The sequence below is a fragment of the Sus scrofa genome, chromosome 9 (genome assembly GCF_054392235.1).
Source record: "Sus scrofa isolate SSC_HxYL_T2T_F1_AM1 chromosome 9, Sscrofa_HxYL_maternal_Yorkshire_Landrace_v2.0, whole genome shotgun sequence".
Lineage (NCBI taxonomy): Eukaryota > Metazoa > Chordata > Mammalia > Artiodactyla > Suidae > Sus > Sus scrofa.
The window spans coordinates 107,927,017-107,951,831 of NC_139391.1; the positions used below are offsets into that span (position 1 = coordinate 107,927,017).

At 39.9% G+C, this 24,815-nt stretch overlaps 2 protein-coding genes across 2 annotated transcripts in view; one reads left to right on the forward strand and one right to left on the reverse strand.

The window, feature by feature from the left end:
* LRRC17 (leucine rich repeat containing 17) overlaps window positions 1–3,627 on the forward strand; it is a 54,649-nt gene extending 51,022 nt beyond the window's left edge. Inside the window, exon 7 of the transcript XR_014816059.1 lies at window positions 3,556–3,627. The gene's annotated coding sequence lies outside the window, so the exon portion shown is untranslated. The remainder of the gene's footprint in view (window positions 1–3,555) is intronic.
* The window catches only part of FBXL13 (F-box and leucine rich repeat protein 13), a 204,748-nt gene that overhangs the window by 139,192 nt on the left and 40,741 nt on the right, over window positions 1–24,815 (reverse strand). The window lies entirely within an intron of this gene.

Consider the following 24,815-nt stretch of genomic DNA (forward strand, 5'->3'; position numbering starts at 1 on the left):
AATAGTATTTGATACAGTAACAAGAAAAGAGCTCCCAACTTGGTCGTAACTTTGGGACATTTAGCAGAAAGAAATACCATCCCTCTAGAGAGACACACCCTCAAACCAGGCCTTATAGAATTCCTATAGGTTAGGTCCCAACAAAATGAGCTCTCAATAAAAATTACAAAACTCAGGAGAGAAAAAAATCCAACAAGAATCAACAGCAGAAAAATTTTAACTTTGTTAATAAAATTGTCAGATGGTAATTATGAAAATATTAAAGTGATGAAGCATTAAGGAATTCTTGAGAAAAGCTGTTGTTGAAAAAGGACTGGGTAGTTTCACCTTAAAAACAAAATTCCCAGGAATTAAAAAATATAATGTTTGAAACTAAAACTCAGTTAAGAAGCAGATGAAACCCAGCTGATATAAGAAATAACAAACTGGATTATGGATTGAGAAATTACAGAGGTTAAGACAGAGATAAAGAGACTGAAAATATAAAGGGGGTTAAGAGACACATTAAGTAACACAAAAAGGTCCAACATTCTATATATTTTTATAGAATTTCCAGAAGGAAGTACTGGAGAGAATGGAATCAAAGCAAAACTTAAAAATTCTTTAGAACTGATGAAAAGCAACAATTCTCAGTTTCAAGAAGCATAAGAAACCCTAGACAAAATAATCAAGATGTCATGTCTTCATAGCGAAATTGCAAAAGGCCATAAGCAAGGGAAAACCTTAAACACAACAAGGCAGAGATGCCTACAAAAGAATGCTACTTAGATGGTGATCACAGAAAGCAGAAGGCAGAAGGAAATACTTATCAATCTCAGATACCACTTGCAAGTAAATTATAATTCAAGAATGAGTATTAAATAAAGGCAGTCTAAGACAAAGATGGAGAGAGTTTGCCTGCAATAGACTCATCACAAGAGAAATTCTAAAGGACATTGAAATCAGAGGAAAGGAGTGAGATGAAATAATAATGATGGACAATGAAACTAATAAGCATGGAAATAAAGCCAGTAAACTTACAAAAACATATAATGATGATAATTAATATGGGGGTATAAAAACAAGGTGAAACAAAAACACTAGATAATGCTAATATTCGACGACACCACTTTTGAATAAAATACAGAGGAATAAATTTAATAAAGGAGATGAAAGACTAGTACACTAAAAACAACAAAGCTTTACTGAAAGGAATTAAAGAATATCTAAATAAATGCAAAGATAGCCCATGTTCATAGATTGGAAGACATAGTAATAATAACAATAAAAGGAGTTGAATCAGAATTTGAAATTTGCCTATGAATAAACACCAAAAAAAAAAACCCCACAGGTCCAAAGAGTTTTCTAAGAATATTCTGTCAAATATCCAAGGAATAGATAGTACTAACAAGGAAAACATCAAGATGTCAATACTCCCCCAAAGTGATCTACAGATTCAATACAATCCTATGCCAATCGAAATGCCAATGGCTCTTTTTTTCTGAAATGGAAAAGCCAGTCCTCAAATTCATATGGAACTGCGAGGGTCCAAATAGCTAAAATAGCTTTGAAAAAGAAAATCAAATTTAGAGGAGCATACTTCACAATTTCAAAACTTATTCCAAAATGACAGTAATCAAAACAGCATGATACTGGCATAAGGATAGACATATAGACTATTGCAGTAGAATTGAGAGTCCAGAAATAAACCTATACATCTATGGTCAGTTTATTTTTGACAAGGATGTCAAGACCATTCAATGTGGCAGGAAGAGTCTCTTCAACAAATGGTGCCAGGACAACTGGATATCAAAATGCAAAAGAATAAATTTGTACCTCCTCCTCACAGCATATACAAAATTAACTAACAGTGGATCAGTAACCTAAATATAAGAGCTGAAAACTATAAAACTCTTACGGGGAAACATAGGGGTATATCTTCGTGACCTCGGGCTTAGCAATGGACTCTTAGATATGACAACAAAAGTATGAGCGATGAAGAAAAAATAAATAAATAGGGTTTCATCAAAACTTAAAACTTTTTGTGCATCAAATGTCTTTATCAAGAAAATTAAAACTTTACCTTTGGTATTATGTGATGAAAAGGGGAAAATATGCCATCAGTTAAGTCAGTCATTGTAATGGCCAAGAAGCATTGGAAAGATATTATGGTCAATCAGATGGCCTAAAAACTGCACGTACAGTTCTATACATGTATTATGCTTGAGGAAGTATTATGCCATGGTGTATATCCAGAGGTGAAAACAACCTAGGAAAGAGAAGTAGCAGGACAGAGTAAGAGTAGAAACGTAGGGTCGAATTTCTGAGAGTATAAGAGACATGAAAATAAATGACTTGTGGAAGAGTTGGATAAGAACCACTTAGCGTGAGAAGGAGACAGAAAGCAAAGCCCTGAGGGAGACAAACTGTAATTGAACTAATGAAGACTTAAAGTCACTGAAGAGAGCTCTTCTGAGTCCCCAAAACACACAGGAAATGAACCACTGCTCAGGGAAGATTGAGCCTTTATTCCAGGATCACAGCTACTCCTTGGAAGGTTATTGTCTTCGTTTCCTATGGCAGCTATAACAAATTATCCCAAACTGGGTGACTAACAACAATAGAAAAGGCTAGAAATCTGAAATCAATGTCAGCATTGCCATGCTCCCTCTGAAAGCCCTAGAGGAGGCTCCCTCTTTGCCTTGTTCTAGCTTCTGGTGTTTGTTGGCATTCATTACCATTCCTTGGCTTATAGCTACATCCCTCCAGTCTTTATCACACAGCCTTCTTCCCTCCAATGCGTTTCTGTGTATCTGAATCACCCTTCTATGAAGAAACCAGTCACAAAATTTAAGACTCACCCTAATGTAGTGTGACCTTATCTTAGCCAATTACGTCTATTTCCAAATAAAGGCACATTCTTAAGCTCTGCTTGGACATGAATTTTGGAGTCAGGCTACTCAGTTTAATTACCTAACTCCCCTGAGTCTGTCTTCACATCTACAAAATGAGAGTCTTTGGTGGGATAATCTTGTCAAACCTCTTCCATACTGAAAATTTTGTGATGACTATTGTGATTCATGGCCAGATAGTTAAAACCAGGCTCCTGATTGTGTTGCCATTGTGTGATCTTTAATGTTAAGTTTAAAAGGTTTATTTTTTCATATCATATGATTAAATTATTTTCAATGACAAAATCTAACAGAATATTATTTATAACCAAAAGAAAGTCCATTTCTGACTGGATTGTACCCACTATCTAGGTGCAAATTCTTACATAAATGGAGTCAGGCTTTTATCTGAAAGGCATTCCTGCATTCTTGTCTACCTAGTAGAAAAGCAAAGGGCTAATAGACAAAGACCATACAATGTCTTTTCCAGTATATGGTATTAATTTACTCACTAGTTCACTTAACACTCATTGTTATGTACCTACTCTACAACAGTCGTACGTTACTAATTCTACGGAACACTGCCCAGAAATATTTAAAAGTCTTGGTGTTTCACATCTCAGTGTGGAATAAATTTCTGTTAAGAATTTAAGTGCAATTACCATAAACTTATACTTTCTCCTAGGGAGTCGTGCCATTGTTGTGCAATATACATTGAGCATTTTAAAACGTTCATATGTATTTATACTTGGAAAAATTGAAAATAACTCCACAAGGATCACAGACTCTTGCCAACATGGAAACCTGGAAAGAACATCAGGGCAGGTAAGCATGGATTTCTAATTTAATTCTGTAGATAATTACTGTGTGGTTATTCTGTGCAAGACATTTCTAACCCAAACCAAAAATGAAACAAACAAAAAACTGACAAGATGTAACAGAAAAGAAAAAGGGAAGTTTTAAGAAAACTTAATACCACTGAAACTCTATGAAGTATAAGTATGAAGTATGAGGCTATTTAATCTTCCCATTTAATATGTATCATTCAGTATGCACTGTGTGCCAAGGGGAGTTAGAGGCCTTTTGGAGAAGAAAGAACATCTAGTGGTTGTAAAAACAATGAGGTGAGGAGTTCCCTGGTGGCACCATAGGTTAGGGATCCAGCATTGTCACAGCTGTGGCACAGATTTGATCCCTGCTCTGGGAACATCCTTGTGCTATGGGTGTGGCCGAAACAACAACAGCAACAACAAACCCCGATAAAAGTGAAGTGAGCTAGGCAAATGAAAGCCCACATCACAAGAGAATTGGAGGGATGTTAACAAAGAAGACAAAATAGGAGAGAAGAATCTTGTACCCCTCGTATGGGGAGAACAAAAGAAAAATAATTCACTAGTTTAAGGAAGACTGCTCTGCCCCTAATGGGTCACACTGAGTCCTCGTGGTTTATAATCCTAGCTAAGGGCTATGGCAGCAGCTGCAGGAAAATCTGCCTAGAGTCTGAGACCTTTCATGCCTCCTTCCCCCTCCTCACCCCTCCTGAATGGTTCTTTGGATGGGGAGACTATGAAATGTTAATAAGCTGAAGCACCCGGAGTACAACACCTATTTTCATTTTGACTTCAAATGATAGACCTGGGTCGCTGGCAGGAGATTGACAGCGGACAGATTTCAGCTTGACATAAGGAAAGACCTCTAGGCTAGTCCCTTCTGGCACAAAACCTATGATTTTAGGATTTTGTAATTCTCTGCTCTCCAAAACAAGCAAGTTCCAAAAGAAAAGAATTTATGACGTTCATGGTGAAAATGAAATATATTCTCTAACACGCTGTGGCATTTGATTGATATTAGAACATGTATCAGCACATGTGTTCCACACAAGAGCAGGGAGAAGGATCACGAAAGAGCTAAGGTGGGGTGGGCTGACGAGGAGGGTGTCTGCTCACTGGCTGTGATAGAACATTGGGTGTGTTACCAAGGGGATACTGACTTGGGGTGGAGGAGCCTGTTGGAGGCGATGAACTTTAAGTTCCTTCTAGAACAAAGGGTCTCTTATTCTAAGATTTTGTAATTCCTTGCTTTGCAAGGCAAGCCAGCTCTCAGAGCAAAGAACTTCATGAGAACTAAATCTGCTCTCCAATAATACCAGCCCTTATTTGTTAGATTGCCTAGATAGTAATGCATTTCATGTGGGAGTTCTCGCTGTAAGCACAGTGGAAACCAAATAAAAATAAATCCAGATACTATTGGCACTGGAGGGAAGAAATGTTAAAGTATAAATCTTCTAAATTAGACAGAATTTATGCATCACAAAATTATGTGGCAGTGTGCACCATCAAGTAACAGTTACCATGCCTCCTTGGCAGCTGTGTAGCGTGCAGTTTATGACATACCATTACTTGCACACCGGCCAGGTCATTTTGCGAGAACTGTATTGTTGAAGTCACTTGGTCAAATTGAAGAGAGTTCCCATCTGTATTTGGCAAGGTTTATAAAATAGGAAAAAGTAGAAATGAGAAAAACCTGCCTGTGAAAGGCTGATTTTCATTAAGCGAAGTCAGGTACCACTGACTGGTACTACCTCTATCCCGTGACTGAGTAGATGAGTCTGTTAGTGAGTTCTGTAACCAAGAGACCACACCTCAAAGTCAGAGAAACAGAGAGGACTCTTTCTCTTGATAGAAAATAAAATATAATAAAGATTAAAGGTTCAGTTTTGACCCATTGTACATATGTGCCAAAGCCCATCTCACAACCTTCAGGTAGGCCTCATCCTCTGCTCAGGAACAAAACAAAACAGGGAGAGCTGTGAAAACTTGATCCCTTCCTCTTTCTAAACCCATTAGTTGGGGCTGACAAAGTAGGCATTTGCATGGAACGTGGGTAATAATCTCCCTCAGAGCAGGGGGTCCACTTAGAAGGACTACCCAGTGCAGATGTTTGAGCTTCAGTGAAGGAGGTGGGCATCTAAGTGAGGCATGGGCAAATGATGGGGGTTGGGGGAGGAGGGCAAAGAGTGGGAGGTAGAACCCAGCAGCATGAGGAGGCTGGCCTGGCCCAGGGCTTAGTGCCCAAGTGCACAGGACAGAGTCAAAGAGTGGGGATCCCAAGGGAGGTAAGGTAGATGGTCACACTGCAGGCTGGAGGTGGAGCTTAGTGGGCTGGGAAGCACATCCAGGGGTGAGGGACTGGCCTGGGTGGAATGTCAGAACCAGGAGAGTGTAAAGGAGGCGGGGGAGGGGGGTACTTGTTTGAGAACGGTGCCCATGACAATGGAAATTGGTACACATGGGGAGGGGGCAGATAGATCAAATAAGCAAAGAGATTAGGAAATTGGAGCCAGAGTTCTCCTTCTAGGAGAAGGTAGTTATGAGGGTAGAAAGGAAGAAAATGAGAATGATCCCTGTGTTGTTAGACTGGAATTGAGTTTTCAGTATACAACACAATCAATAAGGGAGGCTAGGAGTGGGAAAATCCTCCACTGAAGCTCATGGAGCTCGGACTCGAACCAAATCAGGGCTCTGTTCGCAAGAAGAGGGGAGGGATCAACTAGAAAGCAGTGAACATCTCGCCAGTCCTCCGCCCAATAGATCATCAAAGTCAGGAGCAAATGCCTTTGGCTCTAGGATGCTTTTACCAGCTCTTTTTTTTCCAGGATCCTACTTACTAACCAGTAGTATTTCTAGATTATTGCTAGATCAGAGATCCGCAAACATTTTCTGAAAAGGGCCAAAAAGTAAATATTTTCCTCTTTGTGGGCAGAGAGGCAATGTCCCCAGCTCTTTGAGCAACAGTTCATCAAAAGATGAATAGGGTTTTTTTCATTTTTTTTTTTTACATGTCACATGTGAAAATGTAAAAACTATTCTTAGTTTGAAATCTATACAAAAACAGGTGAGCAAGCGTGTTTGGCGGGGGAGGCAGATTGTCCTACAGGCCACAGTTTGCCACCACTCCTGTAGACCCTCCCCCACCCCCAGCACGCCCATGATGGGCCCAGCTTGTTGGCTCTTCTGGAACTTAACCTAAAAGATCTATGGCATCTGCAAGATCCCTTGGGGCAATCCAAAGTCTTAACCCTACTCATTTCTTGTCACCCCTGTCCTGAGGGCAACCTGTGTATGGAAAGATTCATTTCATCAGAATAAATATAGAACAAAATTAAGAACACAAAATTTAAGACAAAATTAAAATTCCCCCAAGATTTTTTTTGGCAACACTGAATTTGCCTCAAAAGAGCCAGTTTTCACAATTCCCAGGGATTAAAAATAGAGTTCTGTTAGGATGTGGATGTATTTAAACATTCACTAGCAATCTAAGTCACTGTTAGGCAGCTTGGGCATAAGTGTCCTTAAATGTCAGAGTAAATCTCTTGAGTCCATTCCCCCATTGACCATCTACCAGTGGGATTGTCTAGTACTGGTTTAGTCATATTTAATATTGGTAGGCTCATTCACAAACATTATAGCTCACATCCCATTATAAAAATCAGGAAACTGAAGATCAGAGAGGTGAAATTACTCAGTGTCTCAGTCAGCTCAGGCTGCTTTAACAAAAGACCATAGGCTGGGTGCCTCGAACCACAGGCATTTATTTCTCACAGTTCTGGAGAATGAGAAGTCCCAGATCAAAGACTGGAAGATTTGGTTCTTGGTCAGGGCTCTTTTCCTCGTTTGCAGACAGAGGCCTTCTTGCTGTCCTCACATGACAAAGAGAGGAAGCTCTGGTGCCCCTTCCTCATCTTTTAGGGGCAACAATTCCATTATGGGGTCTCCACCCTCATGACCTCATCTAAACCTCATTTCCTCCCTGAGTCCCACTTCCTAATTCTATCTCATTAGGAGTTAATGCTTCAACATAGAACCTGGTGGGAACACAAACATTCAATCCATAACACACAGTTACCCAGAGCAGAATTCATACTCTGGCTTTCTACATTTTGCATTCATTTCCCTACACAATTTCCACCTAATCTTTACCCCATTGTAGAATGATAGGTTCTTCTCACCTGACTGCCACCCTGCCTAAAATAGAATGTCAGAAAATACCTTTCACCATAAAAGTTCATCCTCACCATATACACTCTTTGAAACATTTTTCCAAAGTCTCATCATTATTATACAGTTTTCAAACATAAACTACTTGACAGTGTGTAATGGTTTTCATCATTTTGCTGACAAATTTTCCTAAGAAAATTTTGCAAACACCCATTTGTTTGAGGATAAAATTTCTTCAAAAGTAAACCTCAGCTATTTAAAGAAGTCATTCTTCTCACCCAAATCAAAATGGAATTTTCACAAGGGGAAGGGCAAGAGTTCCCTGTTCCTTGTTTAAAGTAACCATTCCTTTTTGCACAACATCTCATGTCAAAGAGTATAACAACACTTTCACTTCCAAACACTTAGAGGAAAATTTAGTCACATCCCATTAGAAATAGAACTCCCAGAGTTCCCGTCGTGGCGCAGTGGTTAACGAATCCAGCTAGGAACCATGAGGTTGCGGGTTCAATCCCTGGCCTTGCTCAGTGGGTTAACGATCTGGCGTTGCCGTGAGCTGTGGTGTAGGTTGCAGATGCGGCTCGGATCCCGCGTTGCTGTGGCTCTGGTGTAGGCCAGTGGCTACAGCTCCGATTCGACCCCTAGCCTGGGAACCTCCACATGCCGCAGGAGTGGCCCAAAGAAATAGCAAAAAGACAAAAAAAAAAAAAGAAAAGAAAAAAAAGAAATAGAACTCCCAAGAGTAAAACACTTAACAATTAATCTGCTTCAATAGCTAAACTGCACCTTCTATTTAAACTTAATCTTAAAAAATGTACATGTTAATACAACACCTGAACTATTCTTAGCAACTTTCCTGTTCTGCTTCCCCAAAGTAGGACATTCTATGGAAGTTACTTTTGTTTTTAATGCAGTATAGCTCATGTATAAAATGGTAGATATTCTAAAAACTTAACTGTGAGCTTCTCATGTGTATAGAATCTTAAGGAAAAAAGCAGTCACATCTAAGTTTTTCACTCTGTATCTTTTTTCTATTTCTCCCTCATTTAAACTTATTCTCAAAGGAAACATATGCTCTCTAGAAAACATATCCTTAAAAACATCCTACTGTGTTTCCTAAATGCCACTAAAAGTCAAAATACTGTCTCAGATATGTTTCATACAGGTCTGAACCATGGTGGTTATAGCCTGACATTCGAGCACTGGATCCTAGAGGTACAGAGAACACTATTTCCGTAAGTGTTACTTAAAACATTAAAAAATATGTTGTAGGAAAAATAATTATGTGGCCAAATAAGCTTGAGAAATTCTGATCAAAATAAGGTAAGATATTATGAAAATATCTAGAAAAAGAAAGAAAGCATCTAGAAAATGAAAGAAATTCTCTGCTCTCTCCATTTGCCCCTGTATTAGTCCAGAGAAACAATAGGATACACACACAATAAGGAATTGGTTCCCACAATTACGGAGGCTGAGAAGTCTAAGATCTATAGTTCCCGCCGTGGCACAATGGGTTAAGAAACTGACTGCAGCAGCTCAGGTCTCTGCGAAGGTGCAGGCTGGACCCCTAGCCTGGTACAGGGAGTTAAAGGATCTGGTGTCACAGCAACTGTGGCTCAGATTTGAGCCCTGGCCCAGAAACTTCCATACGCTGTGGGTGCAGCCATTTAAAAAAAAAAAAAAGAAGAAGAAGAAGAAATCCAAGATTGGCAGTTGGCAAGCTGAAGACCCAAGAGAGCCAGTAGTGTAGTTCCAGTGTGAGCCCTAGGGCCTGAGAAACAGGAAGGGTGGGGGATGAGGTCCCCTTCTAATCCGAGTCAGAAGGCAAGAGAACAGTGTCCTAGCTCCAAGGCAGCCAGGTAGAGAGAGAATTCTTTCTTAGCCTTTTATTCTGTTCAGATCTTTAATGGCTTGGATAATGCTCACCCACACTGGGGAGGGCCATCAGCTTTCCTCAGTGTCCTAATTCAGATGTTAATCTATCCAGAAACATCCTCACCGACACATCCAGAATTAATATTTACTCAAATATCCAAGCACCCCATGGCCCATTCGAGTTGACACATAAAAACCATGACAGTCCCTAATTGGCTTCTCTTCATTTTTGCAGATCATGAGTATTTCCCAAAACTCACTCTTTGGTACCAACAAATTGTAAAAATTCTGTCCCTCAAAAAGTTTGTCCATTCTTCAGGCTTGTGTGATATTTTGCTTATGAAAAACTACCTGACCAAATTTTTTAATGCTATATACTTTCAGTAAAAACGGGAAAGAAATTTGTGTGATGATAGAAAGTACATTTATACTTATTTGTGTACTTATATTGTGCAAGGCATTCCATTTTAATTCTTAATTTAATTCTTACAAGACCCTAGTTATATGTCCATCATTATCCTAGTTTGAAGATGGAGGGCCTGACTCCACACCATTTTCCAGTTCTACCTGGATTAGGCTTGCTATATAAAACATAAGATGCCCAATTAAACTTGAATTTTACATAAACAAATAAAATTTTAGGGTAAGTATGTACCACATACTGTATAAGACAAAGCTATACTAAAAAGGAAAAGAAAACTTTACCCGAAATGTAAATTTAACCGGGCATCCTGTATTTTTATGTGGTACCTCTGGCATCCCTCACTGCACTGGGGTCCTTCATTGCTTGCACTGGTCCTTTAGCCGTGCAGACAGAGCCTCAGTGCTTGCCTGACCACCTGTCCCTGACCACCTGCCAGTCACCATGGTCACCACATGTTGATGGCTCCCGCCTGTCCCTGATCACCACGTGTTGGCAGCTCCTGTACCCCAATCCCTGTGCTCTATTCTACCTACATGCAAAACTCTCTCCAGGTGGGAATTCTTCCCTGCTTGCTACCTGCCCTGGCTGTGACTATTTGGCCAAATCCTCTGAAGACACTTCCCTATCATGAGCAGCTGTGGGACAGTCTTCCCTTCACTCCACCCAGAACTTGCCCCACCCTGGTGATCATGCTTCTGATTCAATGTCCCACTAGCATATAAACCACCCCACCTCCTATATAATATGAGGTCTTGTGGGAAAGGGAAAAGTGTGGATAGATAACTGATTGAAAAACAAAGCTGGAGAGGCAGGTCCCAGCTCAGAGCAGCAGAATGCTCCCCAAAAAGGGAGGATAGACAGGATTTGTGTTCAACATTTTTTTCGCCATAGATAAGACTGAAAGCGTCATGTTTACCAAATCACTGAATTCCACAGGCTGTACAACATAGCTCACTCACTGACTATTGGAATCGGAACCAAAATCAACAAGATGAAATTGAACAGAAATAACAGGAACTGCTGTGTTTAGGTTGGGCCATAAAGGAGAGCTGCTGGCCAGCAGTTCAGATAAAGAAGACTTCAGCATTTTTGTTCAACACATGTTCAAGGATAGGCATTATAATGTCATAGAGGAAAAGATAAGACCTAGATTCAAATTCACCCGACCTCAACTCCTGATTTCATCACTTAGGGAAAGAACGGGAGCTTATGGCAGACACCTGTGCTGTGTTCCCAGGCAGACCCTCCTAAGAGGTGGCAGGTCGCCTAATGGGAGCCCTCTGAAGGCCTCAGCAACTGACCTCTAAAAAGCCTGCCTTGAGCACCATGGTAAAAATCCCTGTGCCCAGGCTTGGTTCAGCAACTGTAGAGCCTCCTGCCATCAAGGGACTGAATCCGCTTAGGAAGCACAGGCGTGGTGACCAGTGTGGGCTCAAGTCCAGCACTCTTCTTTGTTCCTTGGGCTGTGAGAGACCGCTGAGACTCTTGCACAGCCAAGGAGCAGGGACCAGGGGGCGAATTAGAATTAAATCTCATGATTGGGATTGAATTAACTGGCTGATAGGGACATGGAGCACTCTGACCTGACATAGGGGAATAAATAAATATGACATTTATTTTCATCTATGTATTAGGGAGTATGATTTACACTCTGCAATGTCGAAAGGACTTGTTCAGTCAGACACCAACCATACCAGTGTGATTTAACCTACTTTCTAAGCATCATTTCTTTTCTTTGCAAAAAACAAAAACAAAAAATAGTGCCTATTTCACAAAGCTTTTAGGAGAATTACCTGAAATAACTTGTGGTAGAAATCCTCACATAGTTCTTAGTGTAGTGTGGTTGCATTTTATACAAATTTAAATTCTGTGGCTTTAAAATAGTACAGTAAAACCCTATGCACCCTATCATGTGGCAGAGTTTGAAAACGAAAAAATCTGACTTTATATTTATTCCTATGTGGAGAAGCATCTTGAATGGGTATCATTTGTTAATCACTAATTGCATGTGGAGAATGAAAGGAAAATAAGTTTAGAATGACCCTCACAGCTCTACTTTGGGTGACAAGTGAAGATGCTATTTACCAAGAAAGGTCAGGGATGCGGAGAGGTGGGGAGAAGTCTCGCAAGAGCAGTAAGAAGGTGACATTTTCCAGTTGGACATGCTAGTGGTAGGCGCTGTGGAACTTTGAGGTAGAGTCACTCAGCAGGCATTGCTGATAATGGCCTGAGTCTCAAAAGAGAAAGCTGGCTGGAGATATATAGATTTGGGAGTCATGAGTAAGTAGCATATAACCTGAAGCATATATTTGACATCCCCCAGAGACTGAGGATGGAATGGGGAGATCAGAGAAGCAATGGTGTAGCCTTTGCAAACACTATCATACAACAAGTGAAAGGCAACACATTATCCCTGAAGGGATCTTCAAATGAATATTCAGAGAGGTTGGGAGAAAACCAGGAAGGCGGGCTTTCACCGAGGCTGAATTTAGAGAGAGATTTAATGCTAAAGAAGTTGTCATCCATGTCAGATCGCAGAAAGGCAAATAAAGTCATAACATTGCCATCATCTGTTGAAGGTCAATGATGATGCTAGCTAGCACAGCCTCAGTGGCAAAGTGGGAGCAAAGATGGGCTACAGGAATGTCCACTTTAACGGAGGTGACACTGGCACTAGATGTCACACTAATCAGATCACACTTGGAATGTCTCTTCTAACTGCGACACTTTTGAGAGTGAAGTACTCTTTGGAAGAGGAAACCATTGCATAGGCAAAGCAGGCAGGCATCAAGATTAGGCAGTGGTGGAGTTCCCTGGTGGCCCAGCTGTTAAGGTCATTGACACTGCTGTGGCTTGAGAACTTTGACATGCTGCAGATATAATCAAAAAAATATATATGCAGTGGAAATAGAAGTCAAATTAGAAGATTCAGAAAAACCAGGGAGTTCCCGTCGTGGCTTAGTGGTTAGTGAATCCGACTAGGAACCACGAGGTTGCAGGTTTGATCCCTGGCCTTGCTCAGTGGGTTAAGGATCTGGCGTTGCTGTGAGCTGTGGTGTAGGTCACAGATGAGGCTCGGATCCTGCATTGCTGTGACCGTGGCATAGGCTGGCAGCTACAGCTCCGATTCGACCCCTAGCCTGGGAACCTCCATATGCCGCGAGTGCAGCCCTAGAAGAGACAGAAAGACAAAAAAAAAAAAAAAAAAAAAAAGAAGAAGAAAATTCAGAAAAACCAAACAGATAAGCCGTGTTATAGCGAAATGAGAAAAAGAAAACAAAGCAGTAGAGGCAGGAATGTAGAGTGATTTACCTTCGTTTAATCTCGGGAGTGACAGCAGCCAGGAACAGGATGGGGATAAGACCTAATGGGGTTGAGGGTCTCAGCTTGATACGTTCCCTTCTCCCTATGACTCTGGCAAAGGATGCCTTCGTGACACAAGCAGCACTATGAGGAAATCCTCAAGCCCTGAAGAAAACCACAACTGGTTAGAGCCCTAAATCATCTGGATTTCTCTGTCTGGGAGATGGAGCTTTCCGCACAAAAGGATCAACTTAAACCTGGTTGCACAAGACATACCCTGGGTGCTACTTCTCCCACTGATTCTCACCCAACTCGGTATTGAGTAGTAAGCCACCAAAGTGTACTTTTCACACACATTGCTACTTGAAGGGAAACCTCTGGGTGAGGATAAGGAGGGAACTGAGTATAAAAGTATAAAGTGGAGTTCCCATCATAGCTCAGCAGTAATGAACCTGACTACTATCCATGAAGACCCAGGGTTCAATCCCTGGCCCCACTCAGTGGGTTAAGGATCTGGTGTTGCAGGTCGCAGACACAGCTTGGATCCATGTTGCTAGGGTGTAGGCTGGCAGCTGCAGGTCTGATTCGACCCCTAGCCTGGGAGTTTCCATATGCCATGGGTGCAGCCCTAAAAAGCAAAAAAAAAAAAAAAAAAGTATGAAGTGATCCAGGCCACCTATTGCCCAGAGAGCTTCCTTGTACTTCAAGGGTTGGGCCACTCAGGGTGGAACAGAAAACATGGGTTATCCCACCCTATGAAGGACCTACAGAGAGAGAATTCTCAAAAGACAGCAACCGAGATAGTGGCTGGAGTGGCAGTCAGAGAGTTGAGACTAGAAACTGTGACAGAAGAATAAACTGCTGAACTGGGAATTGGTAACCACATAAGGACTACAAAGTAAAATCATAGCCATGTTCAAATAATTGACAAATTTGGTCATATTCCTAGTGGATGCAGCAGAAGGAGCTAGGGGACAATGGGAGCTAGGGAAGCTGCTTTCTCTTTTTCGAGAAACAACTTGCTAATTACATATCTCATCCTTCCCAAAAAGAACAGAATGCCACCCCACAGTCAACAGCCTCTCAAGAACAGAAAGCCTTAGACTAGAGGCTACATCAGCATCACTGTTACTAGAGATGCTTCATTTCCTCGGCCTCATACTCCCATATGGAAGTACTTCAGTAACAGTCCAGGGCTCGCTCTCTCCACCCCCCATACCTCCCCAAGAAGAGCGGAGGGATGTACCTGACTACAGAATTTGTGAGAAGGAACCAACCCTGCAACTCTGCCCTGACTGGAAAGCAGATGCATCCTGGTTGCTCTCAGCAGCCTGAGGGAGGGCTGCAATAGTGCAAGCTGTGCAGTGACTGAGAGGGACTCTATCTGATTCAGGAGTAAAGTGGCTTTGGTCAGTGACCTTAAGCCATGGTTCCTATTAGCTGTTCCTGATAATATTTTGATCTTCATCTGTCTTCTTCCCAACTGCTTCCAAACTCAGACAAGAAAGGTATTATTATGTTGTCCCCTAAAACTCCAAGAATATCTGTTAGGAATATCTTCCTGGGAAAAATATTGGACCACCTAACTCAAAAGTTGGTCTGTATGTAGGATTATGTAACTTTATGGTTTCTCAGATACTTCTAGGACCTTCTAACCTAATGTCTCATTGACATTTCAAATTTAGTGAATCTAAAATGTATCTTCCCCCCAAAATCAGCTCACTCTCCCAACATTGCAGCACATCAGAAGTGCAACTGCCCTTGCATTCACTGAGATTTAAAAGGTTAAAGTTCCCAAATGGTAGGGAAGTTGAAAACGTTCCTGTCATGATTGCAAATCAATACTGACATTAGTGAACAGTGGATGAAAGCCTGAGATTGCCAATATCTAGTGAGAGTGTGGAGAACAGAGAAAGGGCCAAAGTCAACATCCACAGGTGCCATGAGGAAGCTGGGGGGTGAGGAGAGAGCAAGAAACCTCTCCTGAGGATAAAGAAATAATTTCCAGAGAAAACAACTAGGACATGTCATGCCATCGAAGCCAAAAAGAAAGCATTTCAAAAGAGAAACATAATCAAATGCTATTGAAAGAACAGAGAAGATGAGAAGTGAGCATAAGCTATTGGATTTTTTTTCTTTTTAGGGCCACACCCACAGGAAGTTCCCAGGCTAGGGTTCGAATTGGAGCTGCAGCTGCCGGCCTACAACACCACCACAGCAAAGCAGGATCTGAGCCGAGTATGCAACCTACTCCACAGCTCACAACAGTGCCGGATCCCCGACCCACTGAGCAAGGCCAGGGATCTAATCCACAACCTCATGGTTACCAGTCAGATTTGTTTCCACTGTGCTACAACAGGAACTCCATGGATTAGATGATTAAGAAATTCCTGGGGATGAGATTAAACTGGTAGTGGTGGGGCTGAAAGGGAAAAAAATCATTTCGCATTCATTCATTCAACCAACATTTATTGAGCATCTAGGAAATAGGAATTCAAAGCATGCTAGACACTGTCCCCCCTCCTCAAGGCCCTTACAGACCAAGAGGAAAACAGAAAATAGACAATTATAACGGACAGTAAGAAGTTCTTCGGGGGCTCTGGGGACACATATCAAGGGTAACTAACCAAGGATAAGGGAGAGGACAGAAGACCAAGAATAGCCTTTCTGGAAAAGATGACATCTGAACTTGTGCTTAAGCAGGCTTGAGCCAGTCAAAAAAGAGAAAGGGATCCTATAAAGAGAGGGGCAGAGTGGCTGAAGAGAGTGACTTGTATTTGGGTGACAGTGATTAAGTAACTCAGTATGGCTAGAGCCAAAGATTCCTGCAGAGAAACAGTGGAGAGTGAAGCTGGTAGGTCGTGAGGGGCTGGAATAGGAAGAGCCCTGTGGGCAATGTTAGAGCCCCTGGGCAGTCAGGAGAGATTTTTCAGCAGGAAAATAACATGAATAAATCTGACTTTAGAAAGATATCTCTGGTAGACAAAAATGAATTGAAGGGTCAAGAATAGATCCTAGATGAGAAAAATCATAATGAAAAAGAATTTTAAAAAGAATGTGTATATATGTACAAAAGAATCACTTTGCTGTACAGCAGAAATTGACACGCCAATGTCAATCAACTATACTTGAATTTTAAAAAAGGAATAGATGGTAGAACATAAAAATGAATGAAATAATACCTTTTGTAGCAGCATGGGTAGACCTAGAGATTATCATACCAGGTGAAGTAAGTCAGACAGAGAAAGATAAATACCACATGATATCGCTTATATGTGGGATCTTTAAAAAATGACACAAATGAACTTACAAAACAGAAACAGATTCATAGATTTAGAAATCCACCTTATGGTTGCCAAAGGGGAAGGGGAGGATAAATGATGAGTTTGAGATTAGCAGATACAAACTACTGTATGCAGAAGAGATAAACAAGGGCCTACTGTATAGCAAAGGGAACTATTCACTATCTTGTAATCAACTACAATGGAAAAGAATCTGAGGAGTTCCCGTCATGGCACAGCGGAAACGAATCCGACAAGAAACCATGAGGTTGCGGGTTCGATCCCTGGCCTCGCTCAGTGGGTTAAGGATCTGGCATTGCCGTGAGCTATGGTGTAGGTCCCACAGACTGACAGCTGTAGCTCCAATTTGACCCCTAGCCTGGGAACCTCCATATGCCTCAAGTGCAGCCCTAAAAAGCAGGAAAAAAAAGAGAGAGAGAGAACATTAACTCAAGAGAGAAGGAGAGTTAAGAAATGTTTTATAGGAAAGGAGTGAGTTGAATACATTTATAGACATGAAGGAATTAATCAATAGAAAGAAAAAAAATGAAGAAGATGGGGCAGGGAAGGAGCAGGGGTAGCAATTCTCTCCTACTTAATTTTACCATGTAGTGTGGTAAAAAGAGAGCAGCCTTCTGAACACAAGACAGGAACTCTTGAGTTAATTGGTAAATTGCCTAGTGCAGATCATAAGCCATCTAAAACAGATGGTAAACTGCTAAAATAAATTAGGCTCCACAGCCATTTCAATGGAACATTGGATGGTATGGAAAGAAAAACACTTGGCAAGGGAGGAAGCATGAGTCAGGAGTAAGTGGTGAGCGGTTTGACTCATGCATTTAAGATCAGTAAAAAAAAAAAATTTTTTTTTAATTATATGGAAAGAAAAAAAAAAAAAAAACCCTGGCTCTGCTCCTGACTTCATTACTTCTGAGCTCCCCATCCCTCATCACCCAGGCTCGATGATATCTTATCAGCCTCCTCTCTTACCCCGTCACTCCAGGTACTACCTGTTCCAGTGCTTTGGTTTTCACCTGGGTCCTTTTCTTTTCACTCCCACTGATGCTATCCTAGTTCTCATTCTTCGAGAAAGCCCCCTCGGCTCCCACACTTCACCCAGTACCCACAACCCAAGCAGGGCAAGGGAGGGGGAAGGAAGACAGGTGAAGAGGAAAGAGAAGAACTGTCCAAGTCTGCCTTCATGTCACTGCCCACAGGTTTAAAGCCAACTCCCAAGTGGACACTCAAGTCCTCAACAATATGGCCCTGTCCCATTTTTCCAATTTTATGTCTTGCTGCCCCCAACACACATTCTCCATTCCAGCCAAACTGATCTTTTTCAACCATACCGGAAAGGTTTCTCCTATTTTTCTTTCAACAAATATCCCACATAGAGAAGAAAAGCCTTCCCTGAGGGGACCATCTACAGCAGCACATCCCAGACACTCCTCTTTTTTTAATTGAGACATAATTGACATGTAATATTATATTGCTTCCAGGTATAAAATGTAGCGACTCAATTTTCGCATGTATTACAAAATGATCACCACAATAAGTCTGGTTAACGTTCATCGCCTGATGTAGTTACAGTATTTTATTTTTTTGGTGATGAGAACTTATCTAATCTTAGCAACTTTCAAATATATAATATAGTATTATTAACTATAGTCACCATATTGTATATTACAGGACTTATTTAGTTTATAACTGGAAACTTGTAACTTTTGACCACCTTCACCTTCACCGATTTTTGCCTATTCCATCAATCTGTTTTATGCATCTATGAATTCGGTTGTTGTAGTAGTTGTTTACATTTTAGACATAAGTGCAATCATACAGTATTTGTCTCTTTCTCTGTCTGACATAGTTCACTTAGCATAATGTCTCCAAGTTCCATCTCTGTTGTTACAAATGCCAAGATTTCCTTCTTTTATGGCTAAATAAGATTCCGTTATATATATCATATTTTCTTTTATCCATTCATCTGTTGATGGACACTTAGATTGTTTTCCATGTCTTGGCAAATTATAAATAATGCTCCAATGATCATGGGGGGCATGTAGGTATCTTTTCGAGTTAGTGTTTTTGTTTCCTTCAGACAAATACCCAGAAGTGGAATTGCTGAATCATCTGACAGTTCTATTCTTACTTTTTTTGAGGAACTTCCATAATGTTTTTCAAGGTGGCTGCACCAAATTTATAGTCCTACCAAGAGTTCTTTTTTTTTTTTTTTTTGCCACATCCTCTCTAATACTTGTTATTTCTTGGGTTTTTGATAATAGTCATTCTAACAGGTGTGACGTGATATCTCACTGTGGTTTTGATTTCCATTTCACTGATGATTAGTGATGTTGAGAATTTTTTCACATGTCTGTTGGCCATCTGTATGTCTTCTCCACAGAAATATCTGGTCAGAGCCTCTGCCCATTTTTAATCAGATTATTCAGGGTTTTTTTTAGTTGCTTGAGTTCTTTATATATTTTCAATATTAACCTCTTAGTAGATATATGATTTGTAAATATCTTCTCCCATTCGGTAGGTTGCCTTTTCATTTTGTTGATTGTTTCCTTTACTGTGCAGAAACTTTTTAGTTTGCTGTTGTCCCACTTTTTTTTTTATTTTTGCTTTTGTTAACTTTGCTTTGGGTGTTCCTTTTAGTGAAGGTGTACATTCTTTACTCTGATATCGTTTCTTCATAGCATTTAATTCTGTATGACATGTGCTTCTGTATTTGTTCCTTTGTTTACCACGTGATTCTTCACACTAAAATATAAGCCCCTTGAAAGGATTTGTCTAATCCACTGGTATTTCCCTAATACCAAAAACAGAGCCTTGTACATTGTAGGCATCCAATGTAGTAGTTAAATCCATAAAATCAAATCTTGATTGAGCATCTGCTGTGCCAATCTCTTAGGTACTGAGGATACAGAAATGTAAAAAAAAATGAATAAATAGAAACCTCAATTAAATAGAGTCAGGAGACCAGAAAGGGGAACTCTTACACCCTGCGAGGACAACAAGGCCCAACAGGAAGAAGGACTCGTCCTCTTTCCATGGCAAGGACTCCACCAATGAGAAGCCATGAGCTCTTTACTTTCTTAACCCTCCCCACGTCCTTTCTTCCCTGTCAAAGTGCTCTCCTTCCTTTGCCCTGTAGGGGGATTTGCATGCAGCTGGCCAGGGTTAGACCTCCACTTGCAGTTCTCTGCTGATCCTGTACAAACCTATCTTTGCTGGAGAATTGTCTGACAGCATATTTGCTTCAGGTCAACAGAAGTAATCAAAACAGATGTAATCCCAGAACCCCAAAGCATTTAATTTAGTGGGAGAGGGAAAAAAAAAAAACAAGAACACTATTAAAAATTAATAGCCATTTGCAGTGAGAAGTGCTATGAAGGAAAAGAACAGGCAAAGATTGATTTTAGACTGGGCAATCAGGATAGGTCTTTCCAGTGGAGGACATTTAAGCTGAGAAGTAAAGAAGGTCCTAGTCAAGCTAAGAGCGGGTGGAGAAGAGTTTCCCATGGAATATGAGCATGGGCACAGCCCTTTGGAGGATTTTCTGCATTCACCCCTGGACATGTTCCTCTCCTGGGATGTTTGTTTTCATCCAAGAGTCTTAGATGTTTGAAGCCAGAAGTGATCCTAAAGGTCATGTAGACAGCTCTTATTTTACAGAAGAAATTACAAGTACTCTTTGCTAGGGATTTTCAAAGTCTTTTTTTTAAATTTAATTTTAGTGGAATATAGCTGACTTAAAATTGTTGTTGTTAGCTTCAGGTATACAGCAAAGTGAATCAGCCACACATATAAATATATCCATTCTGTTTTCCCATATAGGTTATTACAAACTATTGAGTAGATTTTCCTGTGCTATACAGTATGTTCTCATTAATCACTTATTTTATGTAGTAGTGGGTATATTATTCCCACCCTCCCATTTTTTCCTTCCCTGCAATGGTTTCACCTATGGTAACCATAAGATTGATTTTGAAATCTGTGAGTTTGTTTCTGCTTTATAAATAAGGTCTTTTGTATCATTTTTATTAGATTCCACATATAAGTGATATCACATGGTATTTGTCTTTCTTTCTTAGTTCACTTTGTACAATAATCTCTCGGTCCATCCGTGTTGCTGCAAATAGCATTATTTCATTCTTTTTATGACAGAAGAATATTCCATTGTATATATGTACCCACCTTCTTCATCCATGCGTCTGATGATGGACATTTAGGTTGCTTCCATGTCTTGGCTATTTTAAGTAGTGCTGCAATGAACTTGGGGTGCACGAATCTTTTTGAATTATGGTTTTCTCCAGATATATGCCCAAGAGTGGGATTGCTGGATCATATGGTAGTTCTATATGCAGTTTTTGAAAAAACCTCCATCCTGTTCAAAATCTTTAAATTGAGGGTAACAGAAGTAGGATGCCCTGTGGGAGGTCAGCCAGCTGACAGAGCCAGGAGTGCTGCGTTTAGATTCCAGTCTTCCCTGCTAGCTCTTCAGTGGCTTCTCTGCCATTCAGCCATCTAAATTCAATATATTGATAATAGTAACTTCTCCTGAGAAATAACTATATGCTGGGCACTTAGTATGTATTAGCTCATTTAATCCTCACAAAAGCAAGTGCAGGAGATATTATTATTATCCCCTCATTACAAGTGAGACAACTAAGAAACAAAAGACTAGGCAAGATGCCCACAGTCATGTAGCTAGTGATGGAATCAGCCACCCACATTCCAGAGGACACTCTCACTTTCCATGTAGCTGCCTCTCTCTGTGATGTCAGTTTTTATCTTATGAATGATGTGTCATTTTGTAAGAGTGGTTCCTGATCAAATTAGTGTAGCATCTTCAATGATTTAAAAGTCATAAAAACGTTACATTAAAATCATTCATAAACTTCTTAACTTAGCATTACTGAGTAGGGCTGAAGTGATGAAAGCCAGCTTTATGGACGAACAATTTTCTTCCAAAAATAAACTGATCCTAAAGCAGTTTTTAGATGTTTGGCTTCCTCTGCTTTTTCACCGCCACCACAAATTGAGCCAACACACACATAGTTCTTTGATGGAGCAATGTGGTTTGGGAAGTCTCCCTTATCTGAAGTTCACACAGTACGCGCCTAAGAAACCTGGAATCACACTTTGCTTTGATGAATTAAGGTCAGACTGACCTCTGAGGTTATCAAAACATGGACTCAAAAAATCATTGCAAATACTCTTTTGTTTTACAATTCCAAGTAATTTAATCTAAGAGGCCTGAACCATCTGGTTCTTCTTCTGCAACATGGTACACATTTTAATGGTTTTCCAGGGTGGGTTTTTTTTTTTCCCCCAAGTGAGAAAATGAGTCATCAGCACTATAAAATCTGAAGGCGACTTTATAAGTCTTTGCAAGTCCACACACTAGTATCTTTTACAAACAAACAAAAAGTTAGTTGTTTAAAATGAAAGACATCCCTAAGATACTACTTACATTATTAAAGTAACCCAGCACTTTTTCATTTTAAGACAACTGCATTACTTAACTAGATTATTTAGATTTTCCAAATTCATCAACGTAAGAGTTTTCTCTGTATTGCTTGCCAAGCTACACACAAATTAAAAGCTTGTGTTTTCGTGGAAAACGAACCCTCCCAGCAGCTCTGAGTTTGACTGATAGTGTATGAGGTCTACCATCTGCTAACAAAGCAACCTTTCCAAATGGATAAATGATGCTAAGAAAAATGATAGTAAAACAGAACCTGACTTGTTTTCAAGAGTTGATGTCACTGAACCTAAAAAGTAAACCTACAGTTTTCTATGTTAATTTCAATTATCTCTTTCCAGATTGCTCTTTTCAATTATTCCCTCAAAACATTAGGTAGTCTAAATGTATAAATTTCATTTTATTTAAAAAAAATAAACACTTTCAAAAACTTTAGATCAGATCCATTCTCATTCTTATGTTTTCACACCTTTGTTTCTCAAGTCCCTGAGAATTCAGTGACCAAGTTAAATGCTATTTTAAAACTATGATTTAAAAAATTAATTCTGCAAATCCATCATATTAATAAGCTTAACAAACCCAACTGTTGAAGACATGGCTGGTATTATCATTAATTTCCAGTTTTATAGTGTTACATAAATTCATTCTTTTATTACCTATGCATTTTAATGGATGCCTTGACAATTTATTTGATTGGGAAAAACTGAGACTATCTCCAAAAATAATGTTGTGCTTTAGTGTCATGCCAAGATTTAGTGATTTTTAAAAGTTACTCTTGTATTTTTAAGGGTAGTACAACTAAACAGATGTATAATGTTTCTTAATTATTGGTTTTTGCTTCATGATTATTTTATTCATATGGATATGTAGATTATATATAATTATTTTACACATGTAATTAATATATATATTGTATAGACATACAATACATATATTTACATATTCCATTTCTTTAGAATTCTCCAATAGGAAAAATCAGAATAATCTAGAGCCTGTAATTTTAGCCAGGCAATCAGGAAAACCAGATTCTTGTTTCAGTTGCATAGTCATCTGACTTTGCAGATGTTATTTAATTTCTCAGATCCTCAGCTGTCCTCCCAGAAAAAGGTAAAATGCATAGCACAAAAATATCTTCATTCTTTTTTTTTAGATCATGCTATGGTTTGAATTCCCTGACAAACGCTATAAATCTGATCCCAAAAGGGCTCAGGACCACTCCACACAGAGGTCAGAGTGGGAATCGGGGTGGAAAGAGGAAAAGGGAGCCTGATCATTACCCTTGACATGGTATCAGAAAGTGATATTTACAATGCAAAAGCTGATAATGATTTTCATTGGGCTGAGCAACACCCCCAGTAATTCTACATATGTCCCATATCCTGACATAAGACTTTTCCAGAGTGAATCTAAACATCCATTAATTCAACATAAACTCATTTCTGTAAGTTTGAAGTTTGGTTGGAGAAATGAACATGGAGAAGTTTTAAAAAACAAGAGCCAAGAGAGTTGAAATGTCCTGAGGTCATATTATTCACGAGTAGCTGAGACAAGACATGAACCCATTTCTCCTGAGCTGTGTGCCTGGACTTTTAATCACTATATATATATATATATATATATTATTAAACCAAAACACTTCTTATGAGAAAACATGCAAGCTCATAACTCATTGTAAGGTTGAAATTTCCATGTACAAGTCTCTGTTAGGCCCTGAATCACATTATGAAATGGTTTGCTGGTTCTGGGTTCTGTGGTCCTTTATTAGTTGGCATTTTTTAGTTTCTCTGCATTGGAAGACAGAAGAGGTTAAACCAGAGTTCTTTTGCAGCAACTGTGTATTAACTTCTTAAATAACTTGTTGCTTCTTCTTTGTTGTACTTGTTTTGCTTTTCACTGAAACCAACACATCTTTTTCTGGCAAGGAAGAATGCCCTTTTAAATACTGACTGATGACCAACAGTTCAAATCCACCTTCAGTGGAGGCTGACTGCCTGATTATCTCACCCAAGCCCTATCCACCCCCCGACCCCTGTCCATAGCAATCTTGCTGTTGGACAAGGCCTAGTGGTAAAGTTCTACCCTAATGCACATCACTAACAGTCTTGGCTGCAGGGTCTTGGGGGAACTTTGGCTTTCTTAATAAACAAGGAATTTGCCTTCTCCCACTGTGGTTTTCTCCCTTCTGGCCTGGTATGTGAATATGAGGCTGGAAGAGGAACAGCTATATTGCAACCATGAGACAGTAAGCAAGAGGATGCTGAGGATGGTGGGGTAGAAGGATAGAAAAATTCCATCTCTATTGGCAGGACCCTAGCTTGCCTTCCTCTGGACTTTGTGTTATAGTTTAAAAAAATAAATAAAGTCTTATTTCTTTAAGACCCACGATCAGTCAAATTTTTTATGTTGGTGGGTGAAGGCAGTATTAGAGAACTACTAGACCTGGAATGTTGTGAATAAAATAGCTACTTTGGGGAACACTAACGATTTGCAGCCAGTCAGCTTCTGAGACGGAGGACTTAAATATTTTTCTGCTCTCCTTAAATCACCTATATGGAATCCCATAAAAAGAAAGGT